We start from the raw sequence: 24705 nt of genomic DNA, 5'->3' as shown, positions 1-24705 counted from the left end.
AAATTGCAGTGATGTGATCTGCTTTCTTCCTGTTTCCTTCTTGGCTAAAATGTCCTTGATTTCCCCCCATTAATTGCACACTAGTTCTTCTAACATGTAGAATATCTTCTAAATTACGTGCTGGTGTCAGTGATAATATAGTGTGTGAGATGCATGAAATACTCAGCTCCTCAAACCTCCCCAAATTCTTTCTTTCAAAAATGATCCACTATTTTCTTAGCTTGAATAGTCTTTTAATACCAACCTCCATGACTACCAAAACAGTTTAATGTTATTAGAATATCATCAAGTTTCATTATGTTTAATAAGAGATGGTGACAAGAGATAATTTTAAATACATTTTCACCAAAATTAAAATCACAAGTTGTAAAATTAATCCTAGAAGTGTCAGTTATAATGTGATGTAATTTCAGTCGTCTTACACTTATTCTTGTTAACTGCTCTGGTATAGAGCTCTAGCAATAAAATTATAAATATGGCAAAGAAGCTAGATCTCAAATACCCATCTCCATTCTCAATAATGAAAATTGTGGTTTGCCTCATCAATTTATTTGCCACTTTAAATGGATTATCTAAAGGAAATTGATTGACATGATCAAATATCTCATTGTCTATTCATCATTCAGCGTATATTAATTAAGTATTTATACGTAGAACAGTACTGGTAGGCCCAGTGTGAACTAGGAAAGGTGAAAACAACACTGCATGCTCACTTTTCCCCTGTCTCTGTGACTAACTCAGAGAATAGCCTAGAACAGTATAAAATTAAATGTAATTTGAATTTATTGACTTATATCCTCTGTCACGTCAACAAAGAGTATTTGAGTTTTCTTTAAAAAAAACAAAAACAAAAACCTGAAATACAAAAGTGTAAAACAAACAGAAGGACAAATTTAGATGAAAGGAAAACAAAAGAGAGCCAATGGTTAGATGAACATTCCATTGGAAGAGGCTGACCTTTGAAAGAGGTAAACAAGGCAGAGCACTTCCTGAGGGCCACAGCAGAGAACACACACACACACATGCACACACACATACACACACAGGTTGTTTAGAGAAAGCCAAGCTTTTCTGGAACTAAAACTCAAGTCATGCTTTCGTGGAACCTATAAAGAGATGCTATAATGTTTCCTTGACATCATCGTCTCTGTATCTGATGACATGTGAGTTTCATGTCACTTAACTGATGGCACGGTGGTAACAAGAGGCCAAAGCAAATGGGCTAAGCTTGGTGCCTTGTAATCCTCATCTCTCCCCATTATCCAGCTGGGGTCTCCGAGGAGTCCAGTCAGAGTGATGGCCCACATGAGAAGACATCATGTCGTAGATACAACATACCCCAAAAACACAAAGGAAGAGGAGACCCTTGAGCAGAATTCTAAAGGAGGAGGAGGAGGGAGAATTGGCTTAGACAAGAGGAAGCAAACTAGTGGGATATAGATCAGATTTGACCCTCAACTGTATTTTAGTAGTTTAAACAGTTGCTAATGTTTAAAAATTCACATTTCCCATTTCCCTGAAAAATATTCGAAAACTTGTCAGCACAGAGTTCATATCCCTGCATTACAAAAATTCACTGAGGGGCGCCTGGGTGGCTCAGTCGGTTAAGGGTCCAACTTCAGCTCAGGTCATGATCTCACGGTTCAGGGGTTCAAGCCCCATGTTCAGCTCTATGCTGACAGCTCAGAGCCTGGAGCCTGCTTCAGATTCTGTGTGTGTGTCTCTCTCTCCCTGTCCCTCCCCTGCTTGCACTATGTCTCTCCCTCCCTCTCTCAAAAATAAATAAAACATTTTTAAAAATTCACTGAGACTGAGCAGTAGCCTCCTCTTTAGGCATAGTGAGTGCTCTCCAGTTTGTCCCAAACCCCACCCAGTCCACTTCACCCATGTATCTTACCTTCATTAGCCTGGTGCACATTCAAGGAATAAGTGAAAAAAAGGTATCTTGGTTAAAAAAAAGAAAAAGGAGGGGCGCCTGGGTGGCGCAGTCGGTTAAGCGTCCGACTTCAGCCAGGTCACGATCTCGCGGTCCGGGAGTTCGAGCCCCGCGTCAGGCTCTGGGCTGATGGCTGGGAGCCTGGAGCCTGTTTCCGATTCTGTGTCTCCCTCTCTCTCTGCCCCTCCCCCGTTCATGCTCTGTCTCTCTCTGTCCCAAAAATAAATAAACGTTGAAAAAAAAATTTAAAAAAAAAATAAAAAAAAGAAAAAAGTAACAGCATGTGCAAAGGTATGAGATAGCATGGTATCCAGGGAAAACTGGAGTGAAAAGTGTATGTAGGACAGATGGGGAGGAAGCAAGGGAGGCCACCAAGAGCCAGATCCCATTCAAGACAGTATTTATTAATTTGTCACACCTGTTCTTTTGCTCATGCAGTCCATTGACTCCACTTGCTGGGAGAGGCTTTTAGGGTCTAATGTTGCTCTGGTTGCAGATCTTAAATGGAGAGGCTCGATTAGGCATTTAACACACCCATCTGTGAGAAGTTCCCTAGGAACATTAGCATTCAAAAACTTACTCTCCATCTTGTCGCTGCAACAGGGTGATTTCCCCACTTTAATGTAACAATCATAAATAATCCTCAGGAATCAGTGGCTCTCTGGATGTTTCCTCTGTGTCTGGAAACCCATGCTATGGCAACCCACTCTTCTCTGCAGACCCAGTGCTCAGTGAAAAGACTGCCTCCTACATGAAGCCATCTGAACCCTCCATCCTTTGAATTCCTTGTGACCCTCACTATCTTTATATCAGCCAGATATGGGCTGCAGATCAAATCTAGTCCACCATCCACTTTGTATGGCTATGAGCTAAGAATGATGTTTGCATTTTTAATTTAGTTGGGAAAAAATCAAAATTAAAATAATATTTCATGGCATGTGAAAACTATATAAAATTCAAATTTTAGCATCCATAAACAAAGATTTATTGGAATGCAATAAATCACTTACGTTTGGGCTTTGGTTGCTTTTACCTTACAACAACAGTTGAACTGTTGCAACAAAGACCACATGGCCCAAAAAGCCTAAGATATTTACTATTTGATCCTTTACAGAAAAAATTTGCCAACTCTTGAATGAAGCTGTGAGCTTTCTAAGGTCCATTCATTTTTTTCAACAAATATTTTTTGAGGGCCTTCTGGGCCAGGCATTTTGTTGGCTTCTGGGGAAACATGGTGGATTAAGTCATACAATGGAAGATTCTGAATCCCAGTAAAGCTACATTAAATCCCGGGTGAGTAGGAAGACAGTTTTCTTTGAGTTCAAGGATTTACAAAACTCTTGTGACCCATGTCTTCTCCTCACTGAACAAAGGCATCTGGCTCCATTGTTATCCACCCAAAAAGAATAGAGAAGCTGGATCCTAAAAAGTGACCAGCTTGTTATAGAAATATAGCCAATCAGCAAAATCTAAAGGCTCTGAAATATGTTGAGTCAAACTTTTTTTCTTCAGAGAAAATACGAAAAAAGAAAATGAAGTCCTCAGAAACAGAATATTATTTAGCAAGCGATGGAAAGTGTTCTCAGTGCACTAATGAGTCATTAAGTGAGGCGTTTGGGAACTGGGGAGGCGCTATAATTAGGTTATCTGTATTTTTAACACAAGAAAAATAATCCAAAGCGGCATTAACCAATGCAGCTGTATTGGAAGGGGGACAGCTCTCTGCAAGTCTCCAAACAGAGGGGAATCATTTTTAACAACTCAGAGCTCAGCTGAGCAGTTAATTTAACAAAATGCTTAAGAACAAACCCCCAGCCATTGGTAGCCATCCTTAACTGTCTCCTAGCTAGAGAGCAACACCCCATTCCAAAACACCAGGCCTGTACAGATACCAGTTTAGATGGAGTGGAAACCACAAATCTGATCATAACAAAAGGAGAACAGAAATGACATGAGTGACGGGTTAGGGATTTCACATAATTAAATTGTCAAAGGCCACAAAAGGAATGTGAAAATCAAGGGATATCACCATCATGGGGGAAGAGAGAGGGGATTTAGTTATAAATACATTTCTGAGGAAGATGAAGAAAAAATAGATGTCCAGATTGCTCATTTTTGGCCTAATGAATAAATCATCTTGCCCCCCCCCCAACCCCCAATGCACCTGCTGCTTTGAAAAGTCCTTCCACACCAACCCAACAGTAAATGCCTCACAATGGCTCCAACGAGGCTGGAGTCCCGCCAATGAAAATTACCACTCTTCAACCAAGATAAACATCATATTACTTCATTACCCTTTTAAAACATATGCAAATTAAATCCATTATTCTTTTTTCACCCAGAAATGAAGTTCGTTTGGCTGGAATTCAGCGATTCCTTTTGTTGCAGTTGACCATGAATGGATGAACTTCATGTAGATGGTGCCCACTCCCCATCTTTGAATCAAACATTAATACCATTTGACAGTAATAAATAACACTTATCACAATAGGGATGGAATAATGATTTTCCCACTCAGCTGGCTCATCAGAGCCTATCAGCTGACAACTGCATAAATGAGATTAGCATAACAGCTGCCTATGACAAATGTATCTAAATCCTTCTAATGCCAGCTAGTGCTTTGATCTCCCTATCAAGCCGATGCCAAAACCCAAATCCATTTCTGCAAAATACATCTTGTTTATTATAGATACATATGTATGTCCCGGCACAGTCTGCAATCCCAAGACATCCTTAATTAAAAGAATTTGGAATATTGATTGAAAATTGTCACCTCTGGCTTTGTACTTCCTTCCATGACTTTGCTGAATATTTTACGAAATGTATTTTCAAAATGGAGTTTATGCTTCTCCTTCCCATACTTCTTGAGTCACTCACCGGAATGTAATGAGGTACCATTCTGATGTTTTCAAATGAAAATAATTACCATGGTTTCATTTTGATTATTGCCTTTCAGAGGTATCAGGTTCATAAAAATTTAAATCAACTCCAAGTAACATAAGCCAGAGTCCTTTACTTCCTATTATACAATCACAGTGAAACACAGACTTGTTCTTTGTTAGGGAATGCAAATGGGGAATGAGATCAAACCTGAACCATAATGTCTTCATTTATCCTCCTCAACAATCCACAGTGCTGATGAGGGTAATACGAGGAGCAGTAAATACACATTTTTGTGTGTGTCCAGGTCCCAGCAAGGCTCAATTTGTTTCTCTCTCTGAACTCGAAGTGGAAACAAGACAGAAAATCCAGTGTCCAGGGAATAACACATTAGATATGAGGGGGGTTCGAATGTAAGGAGTTCGAGATTTCCTTAAGAAAAATGAGTCAGTTTGGAAAGCAAGGCAAATCCATGAATCAAACATGGGTCTTCCTATGCCATCTGGCCAATGCTAAAGGCAATGGGTGGGGGTAGCTAGTCTACTTCCCACTCCTCTGTGTGGAGCATTTTAATCACATCCCATGTCATAACCCTCTTCCCAACAATTATATTAGTCAGTCAGTCAACAGTCATTCATTCATACAAGAAGTATTTCTCTGGGGCCTGCCATGTACTATTATAGGAACATCACAGAAGCCGGGTAAACAGGGTCCTTGCACTCATAGGACTCAAATTCTAGGAAATAAGTATCAATAGCTATTGCAAAATAGCTGTGCAGCAGTAAAGAGGGATGGGACACTTTTTTCAGATCACACATTAAAGAATACATGAATAGATTTCCACATTTGCATTAAATATGGACAGTCACAAAAAAGAACAGACATTGGTGTTTTAGGCAAATACAATTGATACAGACTACATCTGACTTTTGAGTAATTTTTGGAGGGAAGTTGAGATTCCTCTGCAATTAACTGATCAGCCCAATACAGAGAGCTCAATGTCAAACACCAAGGGTATTCATTAATTTTTTGAACAAATGTGTATTGACCAGCTAGTATGTGCTAAGGACACAGACATTACAAAACTAAATATCTGCTGTCTGTGGCAGACCATCCTGATGGTTGGAATTATGAGTGCAATCATGACGTTAGAAAAGCAGAAGCCTACCAGGCTGGGAGGAAGCAAGGCCTCCGTGAAGAAGTGGCCCTAAACTCAGACTAACGGATTTGGGCTGGTATAATGCACAGAGGAGGATCGGTGTGATAAAAGCAGATGTCAGATAAGAACAAAAGGCAGGCATGTCAGAGCAAGAAGGCCTTGGCCGTTAATACCAGATACCGTCTAGTTGTCATGAAATTATTTGTAGTTGGCTGGACACGTGTTCTTTATGTGAACTCTTAGTAAACCATCTATGTTTCACTACAGAAAGTGGGGACAACCATGAGTAAAGGATTCCCCTGAGTATTATGAGGGCAAGACTTCATATCCTGCCCAGAGAAGGTAGATAAGAAAAGTAATACATTTAGCTGGAAGTTGTTGAAATGGGATCCAGTTCTTTTTTTTGCTGTGTGAAAGCTAGACCTCTGATAGATATTTATTAGTCAGTTGGGATTTATATCAATGGTTCCATTGGAAAGAGCTCTGAAAATCTATATGTACTAAGTGCATTATCTGTTGGAGTAAATATTATGCATCACACAATCAAATTCTGCTGTTTTTCAAATATATGTAGAAGGTGTATGACTAATAAGATATGAGAGATATTTAAAGCATCACTGAATTAGTCAGAGTTGTGTTATTTTTGTGTGTTTTCTCCATCCCCAGACACAAAAGTACTACTTTCATAAAATTAACATTAAAAACAGAGGTTTTCATATCATAAGAAATTACAAACTTATGGTCTATATGATGAAAATGCCATATGGAAAAATGATCAGTTCTATGTTAGTGGTCTTAACTAGCTAATGATTCAGAACAACCAAGCAATTGACCCACTTGGCTTCAGTGAATTTCTTCCTTAATATGACCCCAGAGACTTCTATTTGATTCATATCAACATGCCATATATCCAGACTTGAAAATAAAATAATGGAATCAATTGAGTGTTATTAAGAAGCTCATTCATTTCCATTTCAGCTTTGATTGAAAACCCTGACCATGTTTTTGGTTTTGCTTATTTGCATTCCAAACACTTGCTATGTGCCTGGCACTTTGATGGTGCCATGGAAGATACAGTAACTTTTAAATCATGTTCCCTGACTTCAAAGAACTCACAGTACAATTGGGGAGAAAATATTTACACCTAAATTCCAATACAAGACAGGAAGAGTTGAGTACCATAAGAATATGTACATGCAGAATGGGAAAATTGTCCCAAAATAATGGTATCAACAAAGTCTGATGGAGAAGATGGAAGGTGAGTCTGGGAGACTGGGCTGCACAAGGCTTCCTAAGTGGTCCAGATTGGCTAAAATTTCTGGGGACTGACAGACAAATGGGGACCCAAATTTTAAGACCATCTGATGGAGGGAAGTGAGCTTTAGGGACCCATGATCTACTTTTATTTTTAATAAAATGACTGGGTAGGTCTTTTTTTTAAAAAACTACACAGCAAGAAGTCTGGAGATGGGCAGTCAAGGACTGGTACAGCTGCTCCACAATGCTGTCAATTTTCTCCTATCTTTTTATCCCAACATCCTTTTTTTTTTCAATATATGAAGTTTATTGTCAAATTGGTTTCCATACAACACCCAGTGCTCATCCCAAAAGGTGCCCTCCTCAATACCCATCACCCACCCTCCTCTCCCTCCCACCCCCTATCAACCCTCAGTTTGTCCTCAGATTTTAAGAGTCTCTTATGCTTTGGCTCTCTTCCACTCTAACCTCTTTTTTTTTTCCTTCCCCTCCCCCATGGGTTTCTGTTAAGTTTCTCAGGATCCACATAAGAGTGAAAACATATGGTATCTGTCTTTCTCTGTATGGCTTATTTCACTTAGCATTACACTCTCCAGTTCCATCCATGTTGCTACAAAGGGCCATATTTCATTCTTTCTCATTGCCACGTAGTACTCCATTGTGTATATAAACCACGATTTTTTTATCCATTCATCAGTTGATGGACATTTAGGCTCTTTCCATAATTTGGCTATTGTTGAGAGTGCTGCTATGAACATTGGGGTACAAGTGCCCCTATGCATCAGTACTCCTGTATCCCTTGGGTAAATTCCTAGCAGTGCTATTGCTGGGTCATAGGGTAGGTCTATTTTTAATTTTTTGAGGAACCTCCACACTGTTTTCCAGAGTGGCTGCACCAATTTGCATTCCCACCAACAGTGCAAGAGGGTTCCCATTTCTCCACCTCCTCTCCAGCATCTATAGTCTCCTGATTTGTTCATTTTGGCCACTCTGACTGGCGTGAGGTGATATCTGAGTGTGGTTTTGATTTGTATTTCCCTGATGAGGAGCGATGTTGAGCATCTTTCATGTGCCCGTTGGCCATCCAGATGTCTTCTTTAGAGAAGTGTCTATTCATGTTTTCTGCCCATTTCTTCACTGGGTTATTTGTTTTTTGGGTGTGGAGTTTGGTGAGCTCTTTATAGATTTTGGATACTAGCCCTTTGTCCGATATGTCATTTACAAATATCTTTTCCCATTCCGTTGGTTGCCTTTTAGTTTTGTTGGTTGTTTCCTTTGCTGTGCAGAAGCTTTTTATCTTCATAAGGTCCCAGTAGTTCATTTTTGCTTTTAATTCCCTTGCCTTTGGGGATGTGTCAAGTAAGAAATTGCTATGGCTGAGGTCAGAGAGGTCTTTTCCTTCTTTCTCCTCTAGGGTTTTGATGGTTTCCTGTCTCACATTCAGGTCCTTTATCCATTTTGAGTTTATTTTTGTGAATGGTGTGAGAAAGTGGTCTAGTTTCAATCTTCTGCATGTTGCTGTCCAGTTCTCCCAGCACCATTTGTTAAAGAGACTGTCTTTTTTCCATTGGATATTCTTTCCTGCTTTGTCAAAGATTAGTTGGCCATACATTTGTGGGTCTAAATCTGGGGTTTCCATTCTATTCCATTGGTCTATGTGTCTGTTTTTGTGCCAATACCATGCTGTCTTGATGATTACAGCTTTGTAGTAGAGGCTAAAGTCTGGGATTGTGATGCCTCCTGCTTTGGTCTTCTTCTTCAAAATTACTTTGGCTATTCGGGGCCTTTTGTGGTTCCATATGAATTTTAGGATTGCTTGTTCTAGTTTTGAGAAGAATGCTGGTGCAATTTTGATTGGGATTGCATTGAATGTGTAGATAGTTTTGGGTTGTATTGACATTTTGACAATATTATTCTTCCAACCATGAGCACGGAATGTTTTTCCATTTCTTTATATCTTCTTCAATTTCCTTCATAAGCTTTCTGTAGTTTTCAGCATACAGCTCTTTTACATCTTTGGTTAGATTTATTCCTAGGTATTTTATGCTTCTTGGTGCAATTGTGAATGGGATCAGTTTCTTTATTTGTCTTTCTATTGCTTCATTATTAGTGTATAAGAATGCAACTGATTTCTGTACATTGATTTTGTATCCTGCAATTTTGCTAAATTCATGTATCAGTTCTAGCAGATTTTGGTGGAGTCTATTGGATTTTCCATGTATAGTATCATGTCATCTGCAAAAAGTGAAAGCTTAACTTCATCTTTGCCAATTTTGATGCCTTTGATTCCTTTTGTTGTCTGTTTGCTGATGCTAGAACTTCCAACACTATGTTAAACAACAGCAGTGAGAGTGGACATCCCTGTCATGTTCCTGATCTCAGGGAAAAAGCTCTCAGTTTTTCCCCATTGAGGATGATGTTAGCTGTGGGCTTTTCATAAATGGCTTTTATGATCTTTAAGTATGTTCCTTCTATCCCGACTTTCTCGAGGGTTTTTATTAAGAAACGTTGCTGATTTTGTCAAAGGCCTTTTCTGCATCCATTGACAGGATCATATGGTTCTTATCTTTTCTTTTATTAATGTGATGTATCACGTTGATTGATTTGCGAATGTTGAACCAGCCCTGGATCCCAGGAATGAATCCCACTTGATCATGGTGAATAATTCTTTTTATATGCTGTTGAATTCGATTTGCTAGTATCCTATTGAGAATTTTGCATCCATATTCATCAGGGATATTGGCCTGTAGTTCTCTTTTTTTACTGGGTCTCTGTCTGGTTAGGAATCAAAGTAATACTGGCTTCATAGAATGAGTCTGGAAGTTTTCCTTCCCTTTCTATTTTTTTGGAATAGCTTGAGAAGGATAGGTATTATCTCTGCTTTAAATGTCTGGTAGAACTCCCCTGGGAAGCCATCTGGTCCTGGACTCTTATTGTTGGGAGATTTTTGATGACTGATTCAATTTCTTCGCTGATTATGGGTCTGTTCAAGCTATTTCCTCCGGATTGAGTTTTGGAAGCGTATGGGTGTTAGGAATTTGTCCATGTCTTCCAGGTTGTCCAGTTTGTTGGCATATAATTTTTCATAGTATTCCCTGATCATTGCTTGTATCTCTGAGGGATTGGTTGTAATAATTCCATTTTCATTCATGATTTTATCTATTTGGGTCATCTCCCTTTTCTTTTGAGAAGCCTGCCTAGAGGTTATCAATTTTGTTTATTTTTTCAAAAACCAACTCTTGGTTTCGTTGATCTGCTCTACAGTTTTTTTAGATTCTATATTGTTTATTTCTGCTCTGATCTTTATTTCTCTTCTTCTGCTAGATTTAGGCTGTCTTTGCTGTTCTGCTTCTATTTCCTTTACGTGTGCTGTTAGATTTTGTATTTGGGATTTTTCTTGTTTCTTGAGATAGGCCTGGATTGCAATGTATTTTCCTCTCAGGACTGCCTTTGCTGCATCCCAAAGCGTTTGGATTGTTGTGTTTCATTTTCATTTGTTGCCATATATTTTTTGATTTCTTCTCTAATTGCTTGGTTGACCCATTCATTCTTTAGTAGGATGTTCTTTAACCTCCATGCTTTTGGAGGTTTTCCAGACTTTTTCCTGTGGTTGATTTCAAGCTTCATAGCATTGTGGTCTGAAAGTATGCATGGTATGATTTCAATTCTTGTACACTTATGAAGGGCTGTTTTTGTGACCCAGTATGTGATCTATCTTGAAGAATGTTTCCATGTGCACTCGAGAAGACAGTATATTCTGTTGCTTTGGGGATGCAGAGTTCTAAATATATCTGTCAAGTCCATCTGATCCAATGTTTCATTCAGGGCCCTTGTTTCTTTATTGACCGTGTGTCTAGATGATCTATCCATTTCTGTAAGTGGAGTGTTAAAGCCCCCTGCAATTACCACATTCTTATCAATAAGGTTGCTTATGTTTATGAGTAATTGTTTTATATATTTGGGGGCTCCTGTATCAGCGCATAGACATTTATAATTGTTAGCTCTTCCTAATGGATAGACCCTATAATTATTATATAATGCCCTTCTTCATCTCTTGTTACAGCCTTTAATTTAAAGTCTAGTTTGTCTGATATAAGTATGGCTACTCCAGCTTTCTTTTGACTTCCAGTGGCATGATAAATAGTTCTCCATCCCCTCACTCTCAATCTGAAGGTGTCCTCAGGTCTAAAATGAGTCTCTTGTAGACAGCAAATAGATGGGTCTTGTTTTTTTATCCATTCTGATACCCTATGTCTTTTGGTTGGCGCATTTAGTCCATTTACATTCAGTGTTATTATAGAAAGATATGGGTTTAGAGTCATTGTGATGTCCGTAGGTTTCATGCTTGTAGCGATGTCTCGGATACTTTGTCTCACAGGATCCCCCTTAGGATCTCTTGTAGGGCTGGTTTAGTGGTGATGAATTCCTTCAGTTTTTGTTTGTTTGGGAAGTCCTTTATCTCTCCTTCTATTCTAAATGACAGACTTGCTGGATAAAGTATTCTAGGCTGCATATTTTTTCTGTTCATCACATTGAAGATCTCCTGCCATTCCTTTCTGGCCTGCCAAGTTTCAGTAGAGAGATCAGTCACGAGTCTTATAGGTCTCCCTTTATATGTTAGAGCACGTTTATCTCTAGCTGCTTTCAGAATTTTCTCTTTATCTTTGTATTTTGCCAGTTTCACTATGATATGTGGTGCAGAAGATCAATTCAAGTTACATCTGAAAGGAGTTCTCTGTGCCTCTTGGATTTTAATGCCTTTTTCCTTCCCCAGATCCAGGAAGTTCTCAGCTATTATTCTTCAAGTACACCTTCAGCACCTTTCCCTCTCTCTTCCTCCTCTGGAATACCAATTATGTGTATATTATTTCTCTTTAGTGCATCACTTAGTTCTCTAATTTTCCCTTCATACTCCTGGATTTTTTTATCTCTTTTCTCAGCTTTCTTCTTTTTCCCTAATTTTATCTTCTAGTTCACCTATTCTCTCCTCTACCTCTTCAATCTGAGCCATAGTTGTCTCCATTTTATTTTGCAACTCATTGATAGCATTTTTACCTCCTCCTGGCTTCCTTAGTCCCTGATCTCTGTAGCAAGAGATTCTCTGCTGTCCTTTATACTGTTTTCAAGCCCAGCGATTAATTTATGACTATTATTCTAAATTCACTTTCTGTTATATTGTTTAAATCATTTTTGATCAGTTCATTAGCTGTTGTTATTTCCTGGACGTTTTTCTGAGGGGAATTCTTCCGTTTTGTCGTTTTGGATAGTTCCCTGGAGTGGTGTGGGACTGCGGGGCACTTCTCCTATGCTGTCTTGAATAACTGCGTTGGGGGGAGGGGCCACAGTCAGACCTGATGTCTGTCCCCAGCCCACCGCTGGGGCCACAGTCAGACTGGTGTGTGCCTTCTCTTCCCCTCTCCTAGGGGCGGGTATTCACTGTGGGGTGGCGAGATCCATCTGCCTTTTTTGTTTTTTAATTGTGGTAAAAAAAAAAAAAAACACATAAAACAAACCACTTTAAGTGCACAGCTCAAGAGTGTTAACTATGTTCACAGTGTTGTGAAATCCATTTCCAGAACTTTTTCATGATGCAAAACTGAAACTCATATTCTATCTGGTGGATGGCAACTCCCCTTTTTCCTGGTAACTACACTTTCTACTTTCTGCTTCAAGGAATCTGATCTACTTTGGACACCTCATATAAGTGAGATATACAATATTTGTATTTTTGTGTCTGGTTTATTTCACTTAGAATCATGTCTTCAAGGCTCATCCATATGGTAGCAGGTGTCAGAATTTCCTTCCTTTTTAAGACTGAATAATATTCCCATTGTCATACATACCCATGTTCTTTATTGATGGACCTTTGGGTGCTTCCCCCTCTTAGCTACTGTGAATACTGCTGCTATTAACATGGATGTGCCATCATCCAGTTCTAAAGTGGGGGAAAGTGGTAACCAACAGACACACGGCCATCAAGATTTGAGAATTTTACTTTGCTCAAGCTTTCATCGCCTGTTAAATAATAACTGAACAGAAGCCATTAAAATATACAACTGTTCCTTACCTAGATGCATTTGACTGTAAATACCCTGGAGAAAACCTGTCCAATCAATCTTCCCCCAACTCAGCTCTTTCTTCCCACAACCAGTGGGCAGAACTTTCCTGACATAATCTCAATACCTGCTGATTTCAAGGTCCAGGCTGGCTGGATTCACACGACTTCACCGCTCCCTTCTTCAAGGGTGAACTCAGGACCATGTCTGTTTGTTTGCTTTATTTTCTCCAACTAATACTGGCATTGTCCATTATTTAATTTTGAAATACAAGGAAACACGAATTTGTAACTGGGATCCCTAATTACAGACACTTGAGATATCTGGCAAATATAAATGTTGAATTAACAGGACTGTCCCTACTTCCTAGAAAAAGAGACTTCTACAATGACCTCAAAGGGGGAAAGAACATTTTAAATCATCATCTTCTGCTTCTGTTGGGGGGGGGGGGCAGTTAATAAAAATAAACTCAGAATGAAGCATCCAATACCTTAGCAACAATTTCCTTAGTTGCTTTCTTCAGGGCTTTGCTCAAAAAGTACCTTCTTAGTGATGCATTCCTGACCAAACATTTAAAAATCACACCTCCCCAACCTCCTGGCTCTCCTCTTCCCCTTCCCCCAATTTATTTTGCTCATAGTCCTAATCACCTTCTTATCTCCCTAATATATGTACTTTTTTTTTTTTTTTGGCTCACTACTCCAGAATGTTCCACGAGGTCAAGGATTGTGTCTGCTTTGTTCTCTCGGTGAATCTTTGTTCTTTTCTGTCTCCCCAGTGCCTGGCACATAGTCAGCACTGGATAAATCTTCGTGGAATGACTGAAATAAGGAATACATGGGTTATCATCTGAAGATAATGTAGTAATCATCTTTTCTACCACAACCCCTCTTCTCACAGAACTACCCTTATCCACAGGCCTGAGCCTGGCAGCCATGTTTGGAAGACACAAATAGTGTCCCACAGCCACCACTGTGTAGACCAGGAGAGGACATGACCCTAACTACTTCTCAGATTGCATCCTCCCAGAACTAACCGAAGGACTGCTAATCCAAGGTTGCCCATGTGGCTGCAACTTAAGGTGTCATAAAGCAAGGCTGCAGGAGAGACACGTGAAGAAAGAAGAAGCAAGGAGTCTCGGCAAGAGAGGGAGGGGTGTTACAAGATAAAGGCAGAGAAAACTGAGAGACCACATGATCCCAGAGGGAAACCAAAGAATCAACCTTGATTCTGGATAGTTTTGTCAACTATCTTGGCCACTGGTGTATTCTGTCCCATACCCCTGTGTACTTCTAGTAAATTCCCTTTCTGGCTTAAGCCATCTGGGTGTGGGTTCTTCTCTTTACAGCTAAAACAGCCTTCACTGGGACAGTGACATGAAACATCTCTCAGTGCAGATGCTAATAAATGTGTTTGCATTCATCAAAGTGATATTTCAGTGGGTCTGTGGTCAAATAAGTGCTCTAACCCCTTTTGCACTTTTGTCGCTTCATTTGGAATCACTAGGACCAGGGTTCACCCTGCAGTATGAATTCAGGGCCTTTTTGTGTGGCTTTTTCATATGATAATGTAGAGTATATTTTCAGCCCAGCCTTCAATCAAATGGGCATCATCTTAAGGAGAATAATTATAGCAGCTATTTTGCTGGCTCTTAACTGAGGACAAAGCAAACAGTGTAAGAAATTATATTCAGTGATGATACTCAGAAAAACACAGGGATGAAGGTCAGTTGGCATAGACTCATCTGTAACATTTTATCCTCAGAGGAACCCCCCACACTGAAGGCCCAGGAGGACTGTTGTGTTTTGGTTTGGTTTTTGGTTTTGTTTTGTTTTTTCTTGTATGGACAGATAGCGGTTGCCTTAATAGGTTGTGAAATTATTAGCCTTGGCATATCAACAAACCCAAATAAAATAAGAAAAACTACCCTCATTACCAGTGAATCATATGCAATAATAGCCACTTAAATCCACTGAAAACAACTTAGGTAAAACAATTGCCTTGGGGTTGTTTTTACTTTGTTTTGTTTTAATTTAACCTTAACCACTCAAAGTCACACTGGAAATTTATATCTTCCAGTGACAATTCAGTATTTCGGTAACCTTGACCCTTTCTTTTGCAGTTTAAAATCACAGAAATGTTACACCATGGTAAAAATGAGTAACAACGCTAATGTATTCTCTCTTAATGCCATAATCAGCAAGTGAAACATAATTAGAGAACAGTGGTGTGCAGGCCAATTATGTATCCATCTCTGCTTGATGCAAAAGAAATCTGACTTGGTCAATCCTAAAATGACCAACATTACACATTTCCACTGTAAAACACTTGTGTCAAACTATGGTACATGTGTTTGGAAAGTGGGGCATAAGAGAAATAATTTCAAGAAACAGAAGAGATGTGTGCTGGTGCAAAGCTGATAATCACACTGGAGAGTTCCATACTCATCCGCATTACTCCGATGCCGCCGAAGCAGAAGAAAGAAGGGAAGAAGGAGAAGGGAAGCGAGGAAAAGGAGGAGAAGAAGAAGAAAAGGAGGAGGAGGAGGAGGGAGGAGGAGGGAGGCGGAGGAGGAGGAGGAAGAAGAAGCAACAGCGAAGCTCCCTCATTATCGTCGTTTTTCTTCATTGTCTCTACTTCTTCTTCTTCTCTCTTTCTTCTACTTTCACGTCTTCTTCTCCTTCTTTCTCCTTCTTCTCTCATCGTTCTTCTTCTTCTTCTTCTTCATTGTCTTCTTCTTCTTCTTTGTCTTCATCTCGTCTTCTTCTCCTTTTTCTTCTCCTTCTCCTTCTTTTAATTTCTAACACGGCCAAAGGTTCACTCAGACAGTGGGTTTGTGTGTAAACACAGCTGACTGGTTCTCACTGAAAAGCTACTTCTCTACTCTTCAGCTAATAATATTTCCTTTTGTTCCACCTCATTACTTTCAGTTTTTCTCCACTGTTTTAAGTAAGCTAAGTAATTCTCTCCCTCTTCACTGTCTGCACCTTTACAATATTTGCAAATGGTTCTTCTGCCCTATCTTGTTACTTATCCACAAAGTAAAAATCTTCTGTGTCTTTGATACTTAATAACTGAGCAATGTCTTAACTATTTTTCTCCCCTGCTTTCAACTATCTTACATGGAATGGTAATTATTTCATGCAGTCCTCTGCAGCACAATGTTGAATTCAAAATCATGTTGCTTTTTTCTTAACAAATTCTGTCTTGGATGACATGCTCTAAGGGGTTATTGGAGACAAAGAGCCACTGCTGAGTCCTAAACAGTTAGAAGACCCTGGGTCATGAGATCTCACTCATGGTAGCCTTATCTCTACCACTGGTGGGCTTTGGGAAAGTCACTACTTCCTAACATCTCACTGTCTTTTCCTATAGTAAGGGTTCAAATAGATTATCTGTAAGATGTCTTCTAAATCCCTGATTTGAAGGCTAACCTATATTTCAGAGTATCCTTTTTAAAACCTAATCTGATCAAGTCAGATTTCCCTTAGAGTGTTCAGTACTTCCTACTGCACTTAGAATGAATTCAAACTTCTTACAAAGCCTACAAAGTGCTGTATGGTCCAGCCTCTGCTACATCTACACTTCAGCTTATACCACCCTGCTCATGACCTTCGGCTGGGCTCCTCCAAATGAGACTCTGAAATAAGGATTTGAGTCCAAGTAGTTTATTTGGAAAAGGATGATGTGGGAATGGGGATGGAAGGCAGAGAAGGAAGGAAGTCAATAAAAGGTAGGTGATCAAGCAGCTTATCACAACGGACTGAGGTTTCAATCCCCTGAGGACTCCTGAAAGACAGGGAGAGCACAGGACTATGCCTCTTGGCAATAATCCCTCCCAAGGGGCAGGAGGCTGGGGAATTTCATCTACCAGCTCCCAGTAGCAGAGGTTGAGAACAACTCCCAGGACATTCAACTCTCTGGCCCCTCTAGCTGCCCAGTGTGTTGACCCAGCATGCCAAGGGAAAGCCAGGAGGACTAAGGTATGGGTAGTATGCTGACAATCTGGTACTCTAGGGGTCTGGGTGACTCAGATGGTTAGGCATCTGACTTTGATGTGGCTCAGGTCATGATCTCATGGTTCACAGGATCAAGCCCCACTTTGAAACTCTGCGCTGACAACATGGAGCCTGCTTGGGATTCTCTCTCTCCCTCTCTCCCTGCCCTTTCCCTGCTTGCACATGCATGTTCTCTCTCTCAAAAATAATAAACACTTTTTAAAATCTGGTACTCTACTGTTTCCTAAAATCCAGCCTTGCAGGCCCTTTTCCAGTTCCTCAGACTTGTCGCCTGTCTTCTCTTTCAGAGACTCTATGTAGACAGCCCCTCTGACTCAGACACTTTGCAAGGTTCCTTCCTTCTCGGTGTGAGCAGAACTTTCTCAGGTAAGTCACCCTGATCATCCTAATTAAGTTCCTTTCCCTTCCTTATTTTGTTAACACTCCATGTTTGTTTCCTTCACAGCATCTTTCATGTTATGTACTTATATTATTATTTTAGCTTATTTTACAACTGTGTACTCCACTAGAGTATACATTGTCCTTGGGTAGAGACTGTATCTACTTTATTCATCAACATAGAGCCAGCATCTAGCTCAGTGCCTGATAAATGGCTGGTACCCACTAAACTGTTCTCACACAAGTAAATTTTTGAAAGTGCACAGTTGTTTGCAAAAACTATCCATTTATACCCAACAACCAAAAATTTTTGGTGAGCTAGAGAGAAATGTTTTGATGCATCATTCTCTTGCACTTTGCAAAGTGCTGATTTCAATGACCTCCTGAAGGAGACCATACCATAGACTCCCATAGGTATTTTGCCTTTAGTAACTCATATAAGAACAGTAATAGATATGAACAGGGCCTCCGCATACTAAAGCAGCCGGGAGATAAGATTCCAATCTCAGGCTCTTAGGCTCATATGCTTCATGCAGTAATTGTGACTTCTTGAAATATTATTGAAATATATTATTCAAAAAATAATAATGAGGAAATTGGATTATCTCTTAAGTCTCCTCTTAAGCCTCAATATTCTCTCAGTCTGTTAATGAGAATGATAAATATCGCCCTTGCATGTTATAGATGTTCAACAAATATTTGGTTTTTAAATGTTATCCATAGAATATGGATAGCTGAGCCACAGGTACACTGACATGAAATTCTCCTAACTGAATGTTTCTTTATCTGCAAAAAGTGGCAGTCTAATATAAGCTAAGAATGACAAATACTTGCTGTGAGTGTCACTATTATCCAGTTCTATGCTCATGGCAGCCATCACTAATCAATTGCCACACTCTTTACCAACGATCCAAAATGTGGCCCCAGAAACCTGACAGATGTTACCTTAACCAAGATCAAGGTTAAATTGCCAGTGATAAGTCCTGTTGAAAGCAGGATAGCATGATATGATGGGATGGGAAGGCATTCCACCTCTATGGTGTTCTTCCCCAAAACCCATAACCCCAGTCTAATCATGGCAAAACCAGTAAGACAAATTCAAACTGAGGGACACTATACAAAACACCTGACCAGTACTCCTTAAAACTCTCAAGGTCATTACAAACAAGGAAAGAGGAAGAAACTGTCACAGACCAGAGGAGAGTAGGCAGCATGACAATAAAATGCAGTGTGGGGTCTTGAATGGGATCCTGGATTGGCAAAAACAACAACAACAACAACAACAACAACAACAACACAACACAAAATGGCATTAATGAAAAAACAAAAAGAAAACAAATAAAATGTGAGTAAAGTCTGGAGTTCAATTAATAGCAATGTGCCAATGCTAATTTCTTAGTTTTGACAAATCTACAATGATTACATAAGATACAAACAGTAGGTTAAAGCAGTAGGTTTATAGGAACTCTGTTATCTTGGTGAATTTTCTATAAATCTAAAATTATTCCAAAATAAAAAGCTTTTTTAAAAAGTCAGTGAGCCAGGTCCCCTCACAACCAGTGTGTTTCTCCTTTCTGACCTTCATCAGAGTGTCTTTAATCTTTTCAGATATTTTAATGCAGATATAGAAGATTGAATTGAAATCTAACCATGAAATATTTTCAGTTAGAACACCTTGCCTGGGGCATATAGTAGGAGATAAATGATCCCGCCAAACCAGTGTTGCTTTTTTCCCCACTTTCAAGCAACGTGAATTGCTATGCAGATGTAGACTTTTCTAAATTAATGCATTTTTACATTTTTAATTAATTTTCCAAAACATCTTCTACTTACACCCAAATTTAATTGCAAAGTCTGAGATCTGGGCGGAGTGAGAATTTATCGAATGATTTTATACTAAGGAACCCCTGCCCCTAACACTAACAATCAACTAAATTGCTACAAATCTTCTCTTAATACCCTCCAGATGACATCCAGACCACAGCTAGTCTTTGTTCAATTCATACAGCTTTTCCCTTGAAGATACATACTGAGTGCAGGATTCATGCTTTCTGTGTACTTATGGATCCCATAATTCATTGTCTAGGTGAAATGGGCTGCTTTCGAAAACTTGGAGACTACAGCCTTCACTTTTCAAATTGTGTAGCTAGCAGATTTCATTTACAGTATATTGCAACAAGTCCCTGGGAGTTTTCACCGAAAGCCATAAATCAGAATCAGTTAAGAAAAATGTTCAAGAGAATTTCCCATTTCTGCAGATAGACAAGGTTGAGAAATATCAGAGGTAGAGTTATATAGTGTGAAATGACACTTTCTAAAGGGCTCTTTTGAGCAATTTATTAAGAATTTGTCAAAGACATGCCAAGTGCTCGTCAGTGAATTAGGCATGTATTATAATGCTTATTGTAGCATTTAAAGATCATGATACTTATCACTTAGATTGTACTTAACACGCTCAAAACATTTTCAGTTCTAATTAAATATTCTCCCACGTGTATCTGTGTAGAGAAATAACCATTTATAGGAGGAAGAAATACCCAGACTCACAAATAAAAAATCCATCAGAGAAGTCTTGGGAACTTGAGTACAGCATTAAATATGTAGGCAAATGTATAACATCTTGAGTTTCAGCCAGAAGTCTAAATTGGTTCCCCAAACAACCATTTGGAGTTCAGTCTTCTTATCAAAATGAGTCTTCATGCTTTTGTTTTCCTGAAGTTTTAGCTGCCCTAGACAGAGCCTTTTGAGGTTTAGGCTAATTATATGGAGCCAAGCAGGGAAACCGAGTGATTCCATTTTCCCAAATGGAGGGCTTGTCTTTTCAGAAACCAAGCTCAAAGAATGTGGGTTAAACATATTCCAGCTTCGAGACTTCCTTTCTTCATTTTTTTCCTCAACTTTCATAAAAGACATTACTATTTCCTGATAGGATCTACATTTCAGTAGAGGGAACACCCAAAAAGAGAATCCATCTTCACAGGTACCATTTATACTATTTGAAAATATGGGTCAAGAATTTTTGCTGAGAGAAGTTTGAGACTCAAAACTCAAATTTGGCTACTCAATGAAAGATTTAATTTGAGTGTTCAAACCATGAACCCCAGCGGCAGGCAAGATGGCAGTATTTATCCAAAAGGAACAACGCATATTCTTTGGTTCAAGGATGGGATTTTTAGGAACCCACCCCGAGGCCATTCCATATATGAAGTATATGTACAAGTACGTTTGCTGAAGCACTGTTTATAATAGGAAAAAATCGGAACTCTCCAAAATGCCCCTTGATAGAGAAATGCATAGTTTATTTATCTACTACAATACAACCCTGGAGAAGCATTAGTTAGAGCTAGTGTCACATCAACTGGCTATGTTTGTAGCCTGCTCCTCCATGGAGATTCAGCCCCCACAACTTTAACCAGAAGGAGAAAGAAACAAGAGTGAGGGTTTTTCAAAACTAAATTACTTGGGGTACAATAGAGTGTTTTCATTAAGCATACGAGCAACAGAGCCAGATGATCCAAGTTCAAATCACAGCTCTACCCTTGATGTGACTCCCTCGAGTTATAGATAATCATAATCTGTGGTTTCAATACCTATGAAATGTGGTCCATATTAATAGTATCCTCTCTGTAGAGATCTTAAAAGAATTAATGAAACAATGCATGTATTATAGCATCATGCCCATCACACAGGAAATACTCAACTAAATATCACCTATGATGATAATATTCAGCTAGAAGGGATCTTGGAGCCTTGCTACTCAAAGGGTAGTTGGTGGAACAGTGACAGCAGCATCTGGGAGATCATTGAAATGCGGGCTGTCAGGCCCCACTCCACATATACTCAATCAGAATCTGCATTTTCAACATGCCCCCAGATGATTCATATGCACCTTATAGTCTGAAACTAGTAAGTCCGGAACAGACTTACTGAATTTCTAACAAGTTGCTTGAGTAGCACATTAAGTTTGAGAAGTCCTTCCTGCCTTAGAGATTGCCCGGTTCTGCCCCCTCACTGTACAAGTGAAGGGACTGAGTTCTGAAAATGACTTATTCAAGTCACACACCAATAAACAGTAAATCTGGGACTCAGACCTAGCCTTCCTTGCCCTGAACCTTACACTTAGAACAAAGATTTCGAATTATAAATTATCAGGGCAGCCCAGTTCTCCAGGAGCACAGTGAATGGTTTGAAATGGGCTCACTATCCAATTCTGAGAATCTGTATGCATGTCAAGGTAAGTGAGACCCTAAATGGTTGTTATAATGAATGCAACGTTATAATTCACGCAGAGTCACTGTTGTACCTAGCAAATTCATAATTAGAGGTAATTTTGCACCTGCTGTCACGAGAAGATGGCATTTCCTTTAATTTAGCTTGATGCCTTGATTATACTGTGGGAGCGGCAGGAGACAAGGCAATCTCTCACTCGACTCCTGGAGAAAACACACAGCCTTGGTTTGTGGTTATGATTAATAAAGCCATTTAGCATCCTTGGAATCATCAGCTGCTGTTTCTCATCGTACTGATGCAGAATCTTCCATGAGGCAGGAGCACTTGTCACCATCAACCTGTTGCAAAAACCTCAAGAGGCTACTAGGTTATTTTTGGGGTGAACCATCCTATGAATCCCAATCAAACTAACTTGGAAACATAGTCATTGAAGTGGCTACGAATGCAGGTCACTGCATCAGGGCCATAAGAAACATAATGTTATTTTCCTATAATTGAATTTCTCTAATACAAGACCTTGTACCAGGAGTTTGGGTGTACCTTTTTTGGTGGGCTGCTTTAGATTTGGGGAACTTGTCTAGAGCCAAGTCACTAAGGGTGTAATGGGTAATTGTAATGGTCAACTTGCCCGGACTAAGGGATTCCCACCTAGCTGGTAAAATATTTTTTCTGGGTGTGTCCATGAGGACGTTTCTGGAAGAGATTAGAATTTGAGTTGATGAACTGAATAAAGCAGATGGCCCATTATCCAATCGCTGAAGGCCCAGATAGCACAAAAAGGCTGAGGAAGAGCCAGTTTATTCTCTCTCTCTCTGCTTGAGCTGAAACATGGATCTTCTCAAGGTCTTGGACATCAGTGCTCCTGATTCTCAGGCTTTCAGACTTAGGTCAGGATTTACACCATCAGCCCCACCCCCATTCTCATGCCTTTGGACTCAGACTAAATCACATCACCAGCTTTCCTGGTTCTCCAGCTTGCAGACGGCAGATTATAGGACATCTTAGCCTCCATAACGTCGTGAGCCAATTCCTTTAAGCCTCCTATGTATATCTATATCAATATAGATATCCTATTGTTTCTCTGGAGAACACTGGTTAATACAAGAGAAGGAGGCATCTAGATGTGGACATCCACTGAGAGTCTGTGTCTCGTACTGATCATTAGTCCCCCTGTGGTCACTGCTATGTCTAGTCACAGGATTCTCCCAGTCTCCTGGTGGCTCTCAGATACCCAGGCTTCTTTCTGCAGCTCTGTGCCAGCCAGAAGAGCACAGGCTAGGGGAAGCTTGCCCTCTAGAGCCACTGCAAAGCCACCACATCTGCTCCTGTGTCATTCTGGGAGAGTATGGAGAATTATGGAGTCTTGCCAACTCAAGATTCAAATCCAGCTCTAGCTGAGGCCAAGTCATGCCGTAACCACTACATTAATAAGCCTCTCATTTTTCCCTTCAGTATTGATCACGGCAGGAGACATGCCAGGGTCCTGGCGATCTCTACGACACATGAACCCTATTGGGCATTCTAGGGAGAAAGGAGGAAGGTCAGGTTTGGGAGCCAGGAAAAGGCACCAGTATGATCTGGGACAAGTCCCTTAACCTGCCTGACTGCCCCTCTTCGGTCTGACATTCTTCTCAGTGATTCTCACTGTGGTCAGGCACCAACCTTCATTGTCCTATTCCCTTGATGATGAAAGATTAGGTCATTTGCACTTTTTTCCTATTTTATACAAGCTGTAGTGGACATTCTTTATCAAATATCTGTTCAGTCTGTTGTCTGATTACCAAGCGGCAAACCATTCGGGAAGAATTGATCATTCACAGACATGCTCGTCGGGGGTTGCTGTGCATCTGCTCAAACGTAGCCACGGAGTAGTAGATCAACTGAATAAGAGTGGATGAACTTTCACCCCCCCCCAGCCCAATCTTCAATTCATGCCAACATCTACTCACCCCCAGGAAAAAGTGAGTCCATCTGAGGTGATTTGACAAGACTCTGCAATGCCCCGAAAAGGCAAATTACTATGCAGCTGTGTTAAATTGATGATAACTTGCAAGTGGAGACACATAAATTCAATGTGAATTCTCAGTGAAACTGAGACTGCAATTAACTGTACGCCATTTTAGTAAATGGGAGATTTTGCTGTACATGAAAAAAAAATCGTGATGATTTGAAGCCGAACTACCTTCCAAAAGAGTATATACCGTTTGGGGTTTGGGGGTTGCTTTTCAAGTCCAAATAGTAATGCGGGGTGCAAAATTATGGAAAGCATAATTCCAGGACAGAATTATTTGGGAGAAGTTTTTGTCAGTTTCCACTTTTTTAAAAAAGACTTTCTTGGGGCGCCTGGGTGGCGCAGTCGGTTAAGCGTCCGACTTCAGCCAGGTCACGATCTCGCGCTCCGTGAGTTCGAGCCCCGCGTCGGGCTCTGGGCTGATGGCTCAGAGCCTGGAGCCTGTTTCGATTCTGTGTCTCCCTCTCTCTCTGCCCCTCCCCCGTTCATGCTCTGTCTCTCTCTGTCCCAAAATAAATAAACGTTGAAAAAAAATTAAAAAAAAAAAGACTTTCTTATTTTTATTCTATTTGCTTCTCACGAGATTCAAACCACAATTGAGACTGGCATTAAAAGACAATCATTACCCCAAACCCAGAGGAGAGAAGACTCAGCGTGTTGTATATGAGCCACTTGATTTCAAGTGGTGTTAAGAGGGTTTTTAATTACTCAGCTTTGGACTCAGGTATCACCTTCCCTGACAAAACAGCAAGAGAGGAACAGCTTTCTCAGTGGATTAG

This window comes from Lynx canadensis, chromosome E2, assembly GCF_007474595.2.
Source record: "Lynx canadensis isolate LIC74 chromosome E2, mLynCan4.pri.v2, whole genome shotgun sequence".
In the NCBI taxonomy this organism is placed as follows: Eukaryota; Metazoa; Chordata; class Mammalia; order Carnivora; family Felidae; genus Lynx; species Lynx canadensis.
The sequence above is the reverse complement of the archived record's forward strand: the minus strand, read 5'-3'. Positions refer to the sequence as shown.